General features: G+C 42.2%; 1 protein-coding gene across 1 annotated transcript in view; it reads right to left on the bottom strand.

Moving 5' to 3' along the window:
- Positions 1 to 17,393, bottom strand: part of LOC111870863 — a 104,213-nt gene extending 86,820 nt beyond the window's left edge. The window contains exon 1 of the mRNA XM_023863456.2: positions 17,312 to 17,393. The gene's annotated coding sequence lies outside the window, so the exon portion shown is untranslated. The remainder of the gene's footprint in view (positions 1 to 17,311) is intronic.
- Between the last annotated feature and the right edge of the window lie 350 nt (positions 17,394 to 17,743).

The following is a 17,743-nucleotide window of genomic DNA, read 5'->3' as shown; positions in this document are numbered from 1 at the left end:
AAAAAAAAAACAGTATCTAAAGATTCCTTAGGATTATAATCACCATTCTACTGATTCTGACAAAAAACTCTTTGAAACATTATATTTGAGGGATATGTTCTGTTGTCAAAATACCGTATTTACGCATGTATAGGCTGCGTGCGTGTATAGGCCGCAGCACAATTTTCAGACAGAAATTATAGAAAAAATAATTTTCTTGGAATATTAATTCAGGAGTAGAACACCCTGTATTACTAATTATGACAATGAAGAGTGATTTCAAATATTTCGAATATAAGCCGCACCCCAGTTTTCCTCTTGAATTTTTGGCAAAAAATGTGCGGCCTATACATGTGTAAATACGGTATCCATTATGTGACCTGAGAGGGTACACATAGGAAATAACTAGGTTACGTGTAGGAGGTCTGGCTCAGGGGTTGCAAGAGTAGTGCCGGGTCGTAAATAGTTCAACGCAGTATTTCCGGAATGTTTCTTAATAATCGCAATTCATGTTTACTATTACAAAATCGCCGGAAATAAACTTCTTGAATTCCTGTGAAGAAATCATGCATTATGACTTAGCTTCAGGAATTTAAACGAATGGTGANGCTACGTGAGTGATACACACCTGATGATGGCCATTTAGGGCCGAAACATGTAGTGTGGAGGAGGAAAAGAAGTAAAAACTACAATAAAAAATTTGTTGCACTTAAGACGGTATTTATCCATATATATTGTGTGAGTGTAACAGGATGCTGAAATATAATATTGAATATATAAATAGATTTTTAATGTGGAAGAAACAGACTGTTGAAAGACTAGAATCTCAGATTGTGGTCTACTGGCTTATGACAACATATAGTCTGGTAGGTTGTTACTAAGTCTCGGAGGAAAGTACTGCTTCCATTTTCAGGATACAAATGCTCGAAAACACTTAAATCTATGGATTCTCTGTACTGTTAATTTTAATGAGGCTATAAGCAGTGGAGGCCCGTAGGGTTGTAAGATGTTGAGGCTCCCAGATTTTCTAGGCAGTCAGCTCATAGATGGCGGTGAGGTTGTCAGCCTTACGCTCCGACCGCCCTTTGCCCCCAGGAATACTTAAGGTACTCATTTCTGTTAGAGGCTGAGTCGAACCCAGGGCAACAGTGCGGCTGGAAGCATTAGTTCAATTGAAAAATTCCACCTCATCGGGATTCGATTCCGAGACCTTCCGGCTTGTAGTACAGTGCCTCAACCAACTACGCTACGGCGTGCCCCCCCCCTTCTTCCAAGTCAATACAGTGGTTCCTACATGAACCACATACTCTAAAATTAAAGAAGATTGCTTTCGATTGAAACGTTACTCCGTCTAGTCTAGTAGAAAGGTATCAAGTTTCGGAGAAACCAACTTCCTGCATCTTCATGGTAGAAGAGAAAGCTAAGCGTAAAATAAATATTACAGATGCAGGAAGGGGAGGACCGGGATTAGGGCCCTGAACGAAACAAAAGATACTAGGGGAACAATGAAAGAGTACCGGGCCTTCAATATTTTAGAACAGATTTTGTTTGTTAAACCGTATCTTGGTGTGAGATCATATCCAGAAAGTACTCCGGACGTTTATGGAGATACTGTGTGGAGTAGTTAGTGAAATGAGAATTGGCAGGGGAAACAGAAATACAAAGGGAAAATCTGCCCCCTGCCACTTTGTCCACCGCAAATAATATATGACTTGTTATGAAACCTGGGACTCCGTGGTGGTAAGGGAAATTTAATATATGTCCCTGCCTTTATATTCCCACAAGAGTGTTTCGTGTGGACTTCAGAATAAACAGCCGCTGTAGGATTTGAGTTAGTCGGGGTGGAGTCCAACTGGGTCCACTCGGCACGGTGGCCAGTGATTGGCCTATTGTACCTTCCTCGGGTGATTATGATGATGAAGAATTTGGTGGAATGAAGATTGGCAGGGGAAACCGAAGTACTCGGAGAAAACCCGCCCCAGCGCCACTTTGTCCACCACAAATCCAACTTGACCAGACTCGGGATCGAACCCGGGGCGCCGCCGTGAGACTAACAGCTTGAGCTATGGCGTGGCCTAGGATCTGAGTTTCTCACAGCGGTGTTTATGAGGAGTAATGTCTTTTGGGATAGAGTTTCGTGTAGCCCGTTGAAAGTCAACCGACGTTTGTGTGTAACATAACACCTCACCTTTAGTATCGAAGAATAAGCATTTCTACCTGTTTTCACGGTGGTACCTTATTCGAATTCTTCGACCCTGAACATGGAGGCAATATGTTGCTCCGAAAAGTCGGCTGACTTTCAACGAACTACACGGAGTTATGTCCTAGAATATTATACTTTTCAAGCAGCCTTTACTTCCCTTACTAGATCCATGTAGCTGAGTCCTGACAAGCGTAAGCAATTGGCATTTGAAACGAATATGAAATGTGTTGTGTGTGAGGCAGGTATTTCTTTCCGTCAACAAAATTATTTGTACAGTTACAACTACACTATAATTTTAAGACATGTTTCCGCCTTTCGGCCATCATCAGGTATTAACACAATTTGCAGTCACCTTCAGCCAGTAAGCTGTTTTCCTTTACACTGGCCAATGTTTTTATTTGGGAATAATTTCCAAGTTGTACACTGAAATAATGTCCTGTGTAGTCTACTTGTTGGCTGATCGCAGTGACATGAACTGTCCTCGCTCGCTCGAACCCTGGGATCGTGGGTTGGAATCCCATTCGGAGCATGGATGTCTGTGTGCTTTTATTCTCTATTTGTGTTGTTCTGTGTGTAGGCAGCTGCCTTGCGACGGACTGATCCCCTGTCCAAGGAGTCCTACCGACTTTGTGCAGGATTAAGAAACTGAAAAGGTGGCCAAGGTCTAACAAAGAGCTGTAGAGACATAGACAGGGTCCTCTTGTTGAAACTGACATAATTAAGGATCATATAAGCCTACTTCAGGAAAGCAGGTTAATAAGGAGTTCTGGAAAGACTTAATCGCCTACTCTCATTTAATACCACATAGATCGCATAGAAAACGAAGCCCCAAAAATTCTCCGTTGGCGAAGGATGGCTTTATCGAGTTGTTACCTAGCAACGATAGGGGGATACATAGACAGACCCACAGACACATGCGTTCAACATTTCTTCTATTGTTGCGTTTACTCTTTGCAGCGCGAAAGTGTTTACTGAGCCGTTGCTTAGCAACGGTAGGAGGTATCAAGATAGAGACATAGGCTGATGGGAGGGCTCTATGAAGCCCGCCTTTGAGATGGGCTCAGGTACCATGATATAAACAACAAATTTCATGAATATTGATTTTGATATTCAGAAGTCAATAAAGCGAGAGGAATTCATGGACACACAGACATACAGAGAGCATGGAGATAGCATAAGCCTATTTTAAGGAAGTAGGCGAAAAAATATTGAAGTGTTAACCTTAAAATACCAAATTACGCGTCTCATATTTCTAGCTCTATGTGGCTTTATGGGTTCTAAGTAGCGTGGTTTGTATTCTGCGTCTTGCTGATAGTTGTGTGGTTTGTGTCTTCCTCCCCCTGTGTGATCTTACACTGTTGCTTTTTTCTCTTCTATACTCCACCATGTTGTGTGGGTAAAGTAAAAAAAAAAGTACAATTATCCCTGTAAAAGGCCGTGATGACCCATAGAGTTGTGAGACGTTGAGGTTCCCACATCATCTAGAAAATCAGCTCAAAGATGGCGGTAAGGTTGTCAGCCTTACGCCCTGGCTGCGCTTTACTGCCCAGGAAAACTATTTAATTAATTACCGGTACTCATTTCTGTTAGAGGCTGAGTCGATCTCAGGGCCGTAGTGCGGCCGGAAGGATTTGTTCAATTGAAAACAATCCAATAACCTCATCGGGACTTGAAACCGCGACCTTCCGGTTTGTAGCATATCCCCTCAACCAAATACGCTACCGTGCTACCGTGTGGGTAAGTGATGTTCCTGTGCTCCTTATATATAGTGTTGTACTCCTTGTTGTTAGTCTGCTTGTTACTGCAGACCTGACGTAGGTCCTTGTGCCTGTGACTAGTGGCTGCGTGAATTCGGAACTGACTTCTTGATTACTCTGTTACTACCTATCCCGTTGTGTGTATGGTATCACAAAACACGTTGATCCTATTATATACAATAAGCAGCTGAACTGAATATGTCAATAGTTCTATCAGTATATTACATTGAACATAAGTTTCGGTCGTGATTGACCATCATCAGGTGTGTACATACATAATCATTGTCAACAAAGACAGAAACACATACTGTTAACTAGTGTGTTAACAAAGCAAGGAGATTCATTTTGTTGGGGAAGAAATGTCAATACTGCGGTGCCGAGACCGGTACGAGTTAGTAGCTACATCCCTCCTCTATGTTCAGTCCAAGTTTGAACTTGCTGACATGAATACATCGTACATATTGTTCTGTTGTGGTTCGTGTAGTGTCACAAAAATTGAGAATAATAACCTTGAGCAACTCTATGTTATCAAGTTTTGGGTCGAGCTGGGAGAGGGCACTACTGATACGTACAGAAGGATTCAGGAAGCGTTTGGTAATGATTCTCTAAAGGTTTGGCCACAGAGAGCGCTACGTACGCTATGTTCGCTATACGAACAGAAAAATATCTCCCTTTATTGCCAATGTGACTGGCCACACAGAATTCCGTACGCTACGTACGCTATGTTCCCTAAGTTACCTGCGTCGCAGAGTGTACACAGCGTACGTAGCGTACGTAGCGTACGTAGAGTAGCGCTCTGTGTGGCCGAACCTTAACACATGTGCAAATATGCGATGGAAAGAGACCTTGTAAACTGGCGAGAAACAGTGAAAGATGAACCACGAACTGGACGCCCACAAACGTCGAATGTGTGAAGGCTTTTATTCGTCAAGAAAGGTGTTTGACAATTCGAATGATAGTCGATGAACTTAATATTAATGTACGGTCCATCGAGTTGTTACACAAGATTTGAACATGAGAGAATTCCGTGCAAAGATGGTTCTAGAAAATTTGAATGACGATCAAACTAAATGTAGCCATATATACTTGAACGGCTCGTAACTGAACAAGATTTTCTTCATCGGGTCAAAACAGGGGACGAAAGTTGGTTTCTTAATACGACTCTGAGCTCAAGAGCCAGTGTAAGGAATGGCACACGTCACAGTCTCCTATACAGAGGAAAGCTCGCACGAGAAAATAAGTATCACGACAATACGTCGTTTCCCCCTGCCAGTCTTCATTCAACTAAAAATTCTCTATCATCATAATCACCCGAGGCAGGTACAATAGGCCACCGTGCCGAGTGAACCCAGCGTAACTGGTTGAGACACTATGCTACAAGCCGAAAGGTTGCGGGTTCGAGTCCCGATGAAGTGGATTTATTTTTCAATTTACCTTATACTTTCAGCCGCACTATGGCGCTGGTTCGACTCAGCCTCTAACAGAAATGAGTACCAGGAATCTTCCTAAGGGGTAAAGGGCGGCCGGCGGGTAAGGCTGACAACCTTACCTCAATCTATGAGCCGATTGTCTAGATGTGGGATCCTCAACATCTCACAACCCTATGGGCCTTCAAGGTCTGTTACAGGGATAACTTTACCTTACTCATAAACTGATTGATCTATCGACATATTCAATTCAATCGCTTATTATATATAACAGAATCAATATGTTGGATTCTGGACGTTAAAAAAATTGTGACTACTCCCGACTGCTGCAAAAATCCCGCTAGACAGAGCTCTTATTCTGGTTGCTAGGAAACGTTACTCAGAGCCGAAGGTTGCCTCTGGGTGACCGCAATGTTGAGATCTCATTTAGCACGCCAAGACGAGCATTACAGCTTACAAACACGCGCAAGTCACGGTCCAATAGCGTGCCCAATTGCACGTGTGTGCAGCATCAGGAAGCACATCCATTATTGTCGCCTCGCTGCATGCTGGGGTCTCGGTCAGCTTTTCAAACGGTTACGAATAGAACTGACAGACTAAAACGAGTTTCATAAATACGCGAATCTATTTCGTCTGGTACATGAAAATTTGTTTTTGTTCCAAATTTCGTTTAGTATGTTCCACACATTTTAGCGCCTGAGAATAAAGGATTAAGAAATGCAGATAAGATCACCTTCATCATCATGGATTAGGCCATACTTGGTCTGTTCCGGCCTCTTAAATTGTACGTTGCTACAACTAAGACTTAACTGAGTGTGCCCTGTTTTTCGTCATATTATTGGGTTAACATTATTTTTAATTTATCTGATTTCCTTAAGTAGAATGTGATATTTCGTACTATGATCTGAATTATGGAATTGTATTACTTAGATTATAAACGTTTGTTTCTTCACTAATTTTATTATTCCTTATTTATTTCTGCAATTGCAATATTTGTTTAATGTTTTTTTGTTCTTTCAATTACACTTCAATTTCGGATCCATGTACATGTATAGGTACAGCCATAGCTTTATAGCATTTGTTCGGAGTGTCTTTTCTTGTTTTCTTGTTCAATGTTCTTCTCATTGTGCTGCACAGTTGGTTCAATCTGTTCATGATACTTTCTAAACTTCTATTGTTTATTACTGTAACTGTATAGCCTAAAAAAGGCAAAGCTAACACTGTAACAGGCGGTGGAGGCCCATAGGTTTGTGAGACTTCGAGGCTCCCACATTTTCTAGACAGCTCACAGATGGCAGTGAGGTTGCCAGCCTTACATGTCGGCCAACCTTTACCCCCTACCCCCAGGAATATTCCTGGTACTCATTTTTATCAGAAACTGAGTCGACCCTAGAGCCATAGTGCGGCTGGAAGGATTAGGTCAATTGAAAATATTCAATGACCTCATCGGAAATCGAACCAAGAACCTTCTCGCTTGTAGTATAATGTCTCAATCAACTACCCTACCGAGTGACCCCTTGAATGTCCTAAGTAATTAAAATTATTTACTTGGTTATTTTGCTGATTACTTATTAATACTTTGGTTCACACATCTTTACGTTCATAGACACAATAAAAATTTCCAGAATACATTATCCTAATTTCGTTATGAATCTACGAAACAAAATTGACAACGAAATTAGAAGTACTACATTTTCATGAAATGCTTATCGTTATTTAGTGAAATAAACTGTTTTCACGTGAGATCTTAGCTTCTCCTGATAGTAACAATCTCCTGGGTTGTAACATCATGTAGGTTATTAGTATTGGCTGATGTTACGGAGAATTTTCTGTCCACATTGTCGGGTTAGAAGACGAGAGTAAGAAAGTTTCTGTGAGAAGCCTATAAAATTCGCTTAGTGGGGGTGGAGTCCAACTGGGTCCACTCGGCACGGCGGCCACTGATTGGCCTATTGTAGCCTGCCCCGGGTGATTATGGTGATGGAGAATTTGGTGGAATAAAGATTGGCAAGGGAAACAGAGCGCCACTTTGTTCACCACAAATCCCACTTGACCAGACCTGGGATCGAACCCGGGCCGCCGCTGTGGGAAGCCAGAGAAGCCTATAAATAATAAACCCGACTACACAACTTCACATCCATATAAGGATTACTCTTCAATTCTTGCTCTTAAAATATCAAGAATAGAATGTTAAGTATTTTCTATGATTGTGAAACACGGCCTTTACTTTGAGAGACGAACTATTCTGAAGACATAAAGGTAAAGATGTTCCTGACTCAAATCGTAGAGGCCCATAGGGTTGTGAGACGTCGAGGCTCCCCCATTTTCCAGATAATCGATTAACAGATGGCAGTGATGTCGTCAGCCTTATGCGCCAAATGCCCATTAGCCTCACAGAGATTCCTGGTGCTCATTTCTGACTGGCACCGAGTGTTATAGTGCGACTGGAAGGATTAGGACAACTGAAAATTCCTATGACCTCACAAGAAATAGAACCCGTGACCTTCCGGTTTGCAGCATAGTGCCCCAACCAACTACGCTACAGTGTGCCACGGTCTGAAAATATAATTCTCTGAAAAATGCTTTGACCTGATAGTGATGAAATACAGGGTTTCATGTGAGATAGTTTATACTAAATTTGAGATTCTGCCGCATATAATTAATAAGGTATATCTCATTAGGCTGTGACGGCTTGTATCTTGATGGAGAAGCGTAAACATTTAGAAGCGGCAGGTTCCTTTGAAAAGTCGGTACTTGTCTTATCTCAGAAACCTGTAATTTTAAAATAAAAACTTTTTCACTTATATATATCATAATTCTGCTGAGATAGTGAAAATATGAGTGTTGCAATAATCTTGGCATTTAGCTGAGGTGGGGTAACAAGAATTGCATACAAAATATTTGTGGATTAACCTCTTCGAAACTGGCAACTTTGAAGCTGAAGAATTGAATGGGAAAGTAAAATTCTGTCATCAGATCGTCAGATCATCAATCCATCAACACATTTACTCACCCACTGATTGAAAAATCCGTACATCTATCTTAAATATACTTTGCATAATAGGTGACACTGTTGTGTTCCAGCGGGACATCAGTTTGAATTCTAATATCCACAAGCCGCCACTGAAAAGTTATGAGCCTCATCGATGAAAGTATGTTGGAGGTTTAAAATCACTAGAGCATAAAGTACTGTGAAAACAGATCAGTTTTTTGGCATAAAATAAAATAAAGAAATTAATAGTTTAGAAACAGGAGAAGGAGAAAGTTCTATCATGGAACTACACCAGAGACATCTATCCAGACACTAAACAACCACACCCGGTAACAAACGATAGGCGAAGTGAGTGCTACTTTCTCAGATCGTCGTCATGAAAAAGAATTACATGTAACATGAACGTGTTTCTTCGTCATGGTGACTTGTAAACGGAGGCGGTAGGGGCAGAAAATAGATGATCGTTTGCCGAATTAAAATGGTTACTGCAAGCCTTCATCTTTGCACCTATGGAACAGGCTGTAGAAAATTGTATGATGGGAAGCCACGTGATTTGTGCCCCTCACCAGATACTGTGATGACAAACTCAAGGAAGATGGCTCTGATTTGCTGCTTTCTTCTCTCTGGTTCATTGCTTGGCTCATTCTTCGACCCTGAAGATGGAATCGGTATGATCCTCCGTAACTGCGGTTGATTTTCCGCGGAAAACATGGCGTTATATCTCAAAGTCTGCACATTATTTCACTTCTGTCTCTCAGGAGAGCTACAATGGGGGGGCCCTTGAACAGGATATTGCACCCCAAACCCCATAAAATGATGGGAAGGTTTTGACTGGTAGACAAGTAGCAGCTTCCGAACAATGACTCCTCTCCACTTACCTACATTTTTTCCCAATTTTTACAACTGTTCCACTATGTGCTTTACACTATTTTTTGCATTACAATATGTATAATTTTTAAGGCTCGTCGGTACCGAAGTTTTTCTTATTATTCTTAGTGGGGTGAGACTGAGTCCACTTGGTACTGCGGCAACTACTGGCCTATTCTACCAGCCCCAGATGATAGATGATGATTGTGAAGCAATTGGTGGAATGAAGATTGGCAAGGGGAACTGAAGTACACAGAGAAAACCTACCGGAGTTCCACTTTGTTCACCACAAATCCCATATGAGATGACTTGTACTCTTCACCAAGTATACTCAGATTTTTCAAGTAAAGGAAGATGAGCTGGGTAGGGCATGTAGCACGAATGGAGAGAAGAGGAATGCGCATAGAATATTGATGTGAAAACCAGAAGGAAATATATCACTAGAAAGACCAATACGTAGGTGGGTGGATAATATTAAAATGGATCTTAGAGAGATCGGATGGCGTGGTATGGACTGTATTGATCTGGCTCAGGATGGAGACCAGTGGAGGGCTCTTGAGAGCATGGCAATGAACCTTGGGGTTCCATAAAATACTGGAAAGTTCTTGAGAAGCTATACAACTGAGGTCCTCTTAAGAAGGGTTCAGCTCCATGAAGTTATTTGGTCCGTTGAAAGATGACCGATGTTTCGGAGAAACATTTCGTTCCAAACTTCAAGGTCAAAGAACAGCAACATAAGTAACAACAGAAACGTCTTTTGACTTTCAACGGACTACACGGTGTTATATCCCAGATGACAGAAATTTCGCAATGACCATTGTGAGAAACGCGAAGTCCCACAACAGCAACTAGCCTAGGCAGATGAGGAAAACAAGAATTTCAGTAAGCTTGACCTTGTTCTTGGGTAGACAGTTGACTGTTGTTCTTCTGACTGCTAAAACCTGTTCAATCCTTGATGTTAATTGGCGTTCTTAGAATTTTATGTGGAGGTTTGAAGTCTTATCTCTCACAGTGCCTGACTTGCTCATCAGCTAAATAAGCTTCAGCTATGTGTTTCACAATATGAGGGGCTCCCAAATACATTAAACCATCCACATAATGAACAAAATCTGGCAGAGCGCAGTTGTGAAATTTTAGAGTTGATGAGACAGTAAGAAGGTTTCGCAGTTAGAAAACTATTTAGAATAAAAAAGTACCCCAATATAAAACCACGTTTTGACTTATAGAGCCGTTTATAGGCAACGGCTTTGTAAATACGAGCCCGCGGCAAAGAATGCCCATGCAAAAATAGAGGTCCTGTTGAAAACGGTGTTTTCTATTCCGTCCATGCAAAGGGGTTATAAGGAAGGAAAATTAAGGAAGAAGGGGCAGTCGGAAATGAGCCGCCGCTCAAAGAGTACTTGAACGCGTAAGCAAAAGAAGAGCCATTGTTAGAAGCCGTTACCAGGAAACGTCTAGTGAAGATGCAGGCTGGGAGAAACTTAACGTCATTCGTAAAGTGTGGAAAAAGCGATAGTGTTATAGCTATTAGTAGTAACGACCTATAAGTGGTCAATAAATTCAATTATTCAGAACCCCGTTTATAGTAACACTAACGCGTGACAATGGCCGCACCATAGCTCAAGCGGTTAGTCGCTGGCTTCCCACCGTGGCGGCCCGGGTTCGATCCCGGGTCTGGTCAAGTGGGGTTTGTGTTGGACAAAATGACGCTGGGGCAGGTTTTCTCCGAGTACTTCGGTTTCCCCTGCCAATCTTCATTCCACCAGTTGCTCCACAATCACCCTCACCTATCATCTGGGGCTGGTACAATAGGCCAGAAGTGGCCGCAGTACAAGGGACTTAGTCCCACTCCACTAGCAAAAAAACAAACTGGTGACAATAAAACCATATTGTGTGTCTTATTGCGCGTATTGGCTATGTATCCTATGGTGTACTTCACTCGGTTATAGAGAACATCAGCGGTGACACCTTGTCCCTCTCGTTAGACCATTATTGCAAGGGTTTACTGCTCTAGTGAGAAGAGACACCCATGCAATAATCTATTCTCCTATACTACTGGAAAGGTAGCAAACGTGTAACTCATCTCGTCGGACTGGAATGATTGTAAGAGCATGCGCACGAACAGTTGCGATAAACTGAGAGGCGAAATCGCTGCTTGCTCTGCGGCTGTTTGAACGTTGCGTGGCAAAATACTCGTGCAGTTTCCCTGGATCTAAGGTTCTCACAGTGGTGATAATGAAGCTGTGTCTTCTGGGATGTAAAGCCTATTACGTTCAGAGATTTCGGAGGAAAGTAATGCCTCTATCTTCATGGTCGAATACTAAGCGAAGCTAATAACCAGCAAGAAGCAGGCAACATGCAGAGCGCTCGTCTTGTTTCCTGGCGAACACTTACATGTACCCTGAAGATGGAGTCAAGGTTTCCTGGCGATGCTTCGAACGGTGTGACGGTTACTGGATATTAAATTGGAAAGAATACGGGGTGAAGCGTCCATGGCCCAGCTCGTGACATTATTCCAACATCCATGACTCGGGATATTTCAGTCGGTATAGCGACAGCCGGGGTTCGATTACCAGTAGGGGAAAGATATTTTTCCTTAGTGTCCAGACCGGCTCTGGAGCTCACCAAACCTCTAATTTAATGGGACCCGGACAATATCCCCAGGAGAAAAGCGGCCGATGAGCGAAGCTAACTACTAATCATCTAATGCCGAGGTTAGGAATAGTGGAGACAAACCTCCATTCCCCCTTATACACTCATGGCATAGTGCCTAACTAATTAATCATAGGGAAAACTTTGCCCTTACCTTTATACCGACATCTACCTGCAGAGATAGAGGCAAACTATGAGAAGTCTTAGGATTGTTTGTGTCCAAACCGGGATTAGAATAGGGTACCTCCAGAGAAAAGTCAGAAGAAGTACTGTTTGAGTTAAATTGTTTGGTTTTAAATTTTATAATGGCCCTACTTGTTTTACCGCAGATGATGGCCTTGAGAAATATTAGTCCGGCCATGGCCCTGATGCATATGATTTTTAGTGCACATGTGTTTTGGTTAGAGAAATCACTAAGATAAAGACGCAGACGTGATAGTAATATTAAAATTGATCTCAAATATACAGAATGCGAGGGATTTATCGGGCTAAGGATGGGGACAACTGGTGGGCTCCTGTGAGCAAGGAAATGTACCCATAATTTCTATAAAACGCTAGGAATTTCCGGAGTAGCTGAGAAATCATCAGCTGTTCAAGAAGCTCCGCGGACTTATTTCGTTTTGTATTTATAGGTCCTTTCGTCACGAATGCGGAGCCTCAAGGCTCTGAGTACACGAACATGTAACAGTCACTTGCTACTCCGGGCAGGCTCGGGTTAGACTCTTTGCATTCTGATAGCGAATCTCAGAGAGTTGCCCCATCGCAGATTGTTGTAATGCCACCACAGTTGCCACTCACGGCTAAAGCTAACTTCATAACCTCCTTTCTTACCTTCTGATATCTCGTTTTTCAACAAGCGAATCTGAGGTTATGGTTTGTTAAATTATTTTTACATCACCTTAAACAGCAACCAGCTACGGGCTGGACGATCGGGGGTTTGGAATTCGAGACCCGGTAGGGTCAAGAATTTTCTCTTCTCCACATCTTTCAGACCAGCTCTGGGGTTCACCCAACCTCCTATCCAATTGGTACAGGGGGTTCTTTCCCCGGGAATAAAGCGGCCGGGGTGTGAAACTGACAATTCACCTCCAGCTAGTGCCAAGGTCAAGAAAATATATATCTATACATCCACTCCCCCATACGCCTTCATGGCGTAGTGGTTAATTAAGTAGAGGGACAATTTTATCTTTAAAATATTTTGTTATAATACCTAAGCACAACGCCTATCACAGTGGCCTCGCGGTCTAAGGCATGAACTGTCTTCGCCTGCTCAAACATGGGATCGTCGGTTCGAATCCCATTCGAATCATGGATGTTTATTCTTTGTTTGTGTTGTTCTCTGTGCAAGTAGCGACCTTGCGACAGGCTGATCCCCCGTCCAAAGGGTCGTACCGACCATGTTAGATTAAGAAACTCTAAAAATAGAAGCCAAAATCCTTCATGGACTGTAGTGGTCACAGAGACAGATACTCCTGCAGAACTATGGCTTCCTGACCTCAGCTGCAACACATTTACAGCTGCAGCGATACAAGTATCTGATTTGATTAACATTAGAATCTACGACCAAACACACAAAAGCCTAAAAACATATTCAGCAATTTCAACATTTTTTATTTTTAGTGTTTTCCAAGGACAGGGGACTGCAAATTTATTGTGATGTTAAGAAGTTAAACAAATTATATTTCCATTTGCTTCTGGTTCTTCCCAAGTTTCCTTGTCCTCGGATTGTTTAATTTAAGTAATATTAATAATTATGAACAGGGATAGCCCAGTCGGTTTAGCGATTGGCTATGGACTGGACGACAAAGGGTTCGGGGTTCGAGTCCCGGTAGAGTCAAGAATTTTCTTCACATCGTCCAGACCAGTTCAAGAGTCCACTCAGCCTCCTATATAATGGTATGCTGGAGGCTCTTTCTCCGGGGCTAATGCGGCCGGGGCGTGAAGTTGACCACTCACCTCCAACTACTTCCAAGGTCAAGATAACTACCTCATACATCTTCATGTCATAATGCTTAATTATTTAAACACAGGGGCAACTTTACTTTACCTTTAATATTAATGATTACTGTGTTTCATATAATTGATATGTGTTTCTAATTCACTCGATACTTTAATATTTCTACCATTTTGTCTGTATACAGTGGATCTAATATTGTTCCATTTCGTACACAACTTACATTTGTAAGTAGTTAGTTAGTAGCGGTTAGTAGCTGGCTTCCCACCGCGGCGACCCGGGTTCAATCTCGGGTCTGGTCAAGTGGGATTTGTGGTGGACAAAGTGGCGCTGGGGCAGGTTTTCTCCGAGCACTTCGGTTTCCCCTGCCAATCTCCATTCCTCCAATTGCTCCACAATCACCCTCACCTATCATCTGGGTCTGGTACAATAGGCCAGAAGTAGCCGCAGTACAAGAGACGTAGTCCCACCCCAACTAGCAATAAAAAATACATTTATTTATGGTTTTTGAATGAATTTATCAATAGCGTAGACTGTGCAGAGTCGAATGTCAGAATGAATTGGAAAGGATGTGGACGCGAGCAGTCCTCGTGTAACTTACACTATCGCTGTATTTACCCAGAGAGACTGAGGATAACCATGAAGAATCTGCTGTTTGAACACGTGACCGCCAGTAGAATGCTGAAGCGTAGCCAACTTGACCGGACGTTTAGCTTCCAATTGATATTCTTAACTTATAAACCCGTATAACCCAATTATATCGTTTACGACACAAGCCGTGGAGGTGGAGGTCTGTGCAATGAGAAAGTAAGCTGTGTGAGTTCTGGCAGGAACTTCTTGTTTCGTTTTGTACAATTTCATATGTAAGAATAGTCATTTTATAAAGGTGTGTCTGGTTGATTTCCCAACGCCTAGCTACAAAAGTGGGTCACAAATTTTATAACAGACGTCAGCCGCATGAAGCTACATAACATTTTACCGAATGAATTACTTGCAACCTGTATTTACTCGATGCTATTTCATTATTATTCCAAATAAGTGAGCAATTGGGGCATGCGGTAGCGTAGTTGGTTGAGGCACTATGCTACAAGCCAGAAGACCGCGGGTTCGATTCCCAATGAGTTCCTTGGATTTTTCAATTGACCTAACCCTTCCAGCCGCACTATGGCTCTGAGGTAGACTCAGCCTCTAACAGAAATGAGTACCAGGAATGTGCCGAGGGGTAAAGGGCGGCCGAGGCATAAGGCTGAAGATCTACTATTTTTATTATGAATTCTTAGTGGTGTAGTGAGTATATTAAAATTTTTTCGCTTAGTGGGGGGTGGAGTCCAGCTGGGTCCACTCGGCACGGCGGCCACTGATTGGCCTATTGTACCGGCCCCGGGTGATTATGATGATGGAGATTTTGATGGAATGAAGATGGCAGGGGAAACCGAAGTACTCGGAGAAAACCTGTCCCAGCGCCACTTTGTCCTCCACAAATCCCACTTGACCGCGGTGGGAAGCCAGCGACTAACTGCTTGAGATATGGAGCGACCAAGTGAGTATATTAAAGAGGAGGATAGAAAAATATTAAATGAAACTATGAGGCGTTCTGGAATGGATCACATGTCCTCCATCTTCTTGGTGCCATCTGACTAAGTAATTTAGCTCAAACGTTAACTCTTCCGAATTTTGTTCGGAAGTGCCAAATCGAAATCTCAGCTGGAACACAGATTACACTGGCTGAGATTTGACGCCGTTGTCCTCAGTACCTTCAGGCAGCTGTCGGTATAGTTGTCCCAACTTCCAGACCAATACTGATTCTTCTCATAATTTTTCTAATGAGGGCTCGAAATGGGGGAAACACCACCTCCGTAGATTTAGGTTTATAGTGACTTATTGTATTATCACTTACACCGGGCAAAACACCATTTGCAGTCAAATAAATAGTTAAAAATTATAAAAATCGCTCCATTTTGAGGAAGCAATTTTCCAAGTGCCTTAAGCCGGCAAATTGAAGAAAAAATTTTCGAGCCTACGTTAGGATAATTTGGGGGGGGGGAAGTGGTAGCGTAGTTGGTTGAAGCACTATGCTACAAGCCGGAAGGTCGCGAGTTCAAGTCCCGATTATTTCATTGGATTTTTTTTTTCAATTGACCTAATCCTTCCGGTTGCACTATGGCCCTGGGGTCGACTCAGCCTCCAACAGAAATGAGTACCAGGAATATTCATTGAATATTCTGGGGTAAAGGGCGGCCGGCGCGTAAGGCTGACATCCTCACCGCCATCTTTGAGCCGATTGTCTAGATAATGTCGGAACCTCGACATCTTACAAGTACAACTCTATGGGCCTCCACAGCCTGTTAGGGGAATATCTTTACTTGCAGAGTATTTGTCGTAGAGGTAACCCATCTGTCAAGTACAAAATTCATAACCATTAATCATGTCCAGAAACTTCACCGACAGTTGAATTCCAGTGATTAATATCTCTGTTTCATATTCTCAAAAACTCATTCTGACACCCAGTCTGGAGGTCGCCCAGCCTATCTGTAGGTTCTCACGAAGTTATCAGTTTCTCAAAGGAAACTCATACTTTAACCCACTGACATAGTCTAGGAACACATACAGCGACATCGGTCGTACGACGTCCGTACGGTTCACGTCGCATCAAGTAGTAGAATATATAGTTTAGTCTTAGCTTTCATATGTGACGACATGCGACATCTACCATACGACAGTCGGAGAGCAAAGAAATGTATTTGGTCGCTCTTGTGTGAAAAGGAGATCGTACGGCAAAAAAAAAAATCGTACGACATTTTTCCGTACGACAGATGTCGCTGTATGCGTTCCAGCCCATAGTTGGACGAGTTCGGCTATTGATTACGTTCACGAATGTGAAACGGAACTGGATTTAAGTTTTAATTCTGCAACTACTGGACAAGATGAATTGCACCAATAAACCTAAGTTTGAGACAATTTTTAAGCATTTATATATATATATATTAATTTCACACTGAAAATTAAAATATTTTAATATAACATGGGTTGAAATATACTACGTTCACCTCCTTCAAAACTCTTTATCTGCTCATCGTTTGTGACCACCATTTATTCGAGGTTATATAAAATATGCAATTGAGATTCGTTAAATAAACGCCGAAACACACATGTCTACAATTAAGTGCACTAAATTACTGATGACAGTAAATTTGTATGGTTATTGGTAAATTCACTGTTCGAATTCAAATACATTGAATTTTCACTGATTCAATCCACGTACACGTAAATCTATTCAATCAGATCAACGCCGTCTCATTTCCAATTCCTAAATTTCACAATGTAGAATCACCGTTATCTCCAGCATCAGCCCACAAACATTACAATTCGACGTTAAACGATATTATTTTAATACCACTTTGGAGTCGCATTCGACAGTTATAACAACACAACACTGTATCATCTTGCCATGCCTTTCTGAAGAGACAAGTGTGTACTTACGTATAAATTGGAGCAGCGGAACTCGATCGTTAACTGTTGAGTTTGGCACACAAACACGGCACGGAATGTAATGAACAAGCTGGCAGACAGCAGCAAGGCTTTTAACTGAGAGGGGAACCGTGGTAAAAACACTTGCAGCGTTGATGTAGCATGCAGCATAAGTGACCGATCAAGTCAGTGAGAGTGTGGCCAGGGAGAGGGGGAAGAATTACGAGGAGCGGGAGAGGCGAGAGTGAAAGGATGAGAGGAAAGTGTAGGAGAGCAATGATACTACACACTGTCCCTGAATATGGGACAATAACAACCCCGGAATCAATCTAACAATTTGTGTAATTAGATGGTTAGATTATACAACTTTCCCCCCTATAAATACCTCGAGATAGTTTTTATTTAGAACACTATAATCCGAGATGTGACACCGTTTAGCAAGCA

The sequence above is a fragment of the Cryptotermes secundus genome, unplaced genomic scaffold, assembly GCF_002891405.2.
Source record: "Cryptotermes secundus unplaced genomic scaffold, Csec_1.0 scaffold709, whole genome shotgun sequence".
Lineage (NCBI taxonomy): Eukaryota > Metazoa > Arthropoda > Insecta > Blattodea > Kalotermitidae > Cryptotermes > Cryptotermes secundus.
The sequence above is the reverse complement of the archived record's forward strand: the minus strand, read 5'-3'. Positions and strand labels throughout refer to the sequence as shown.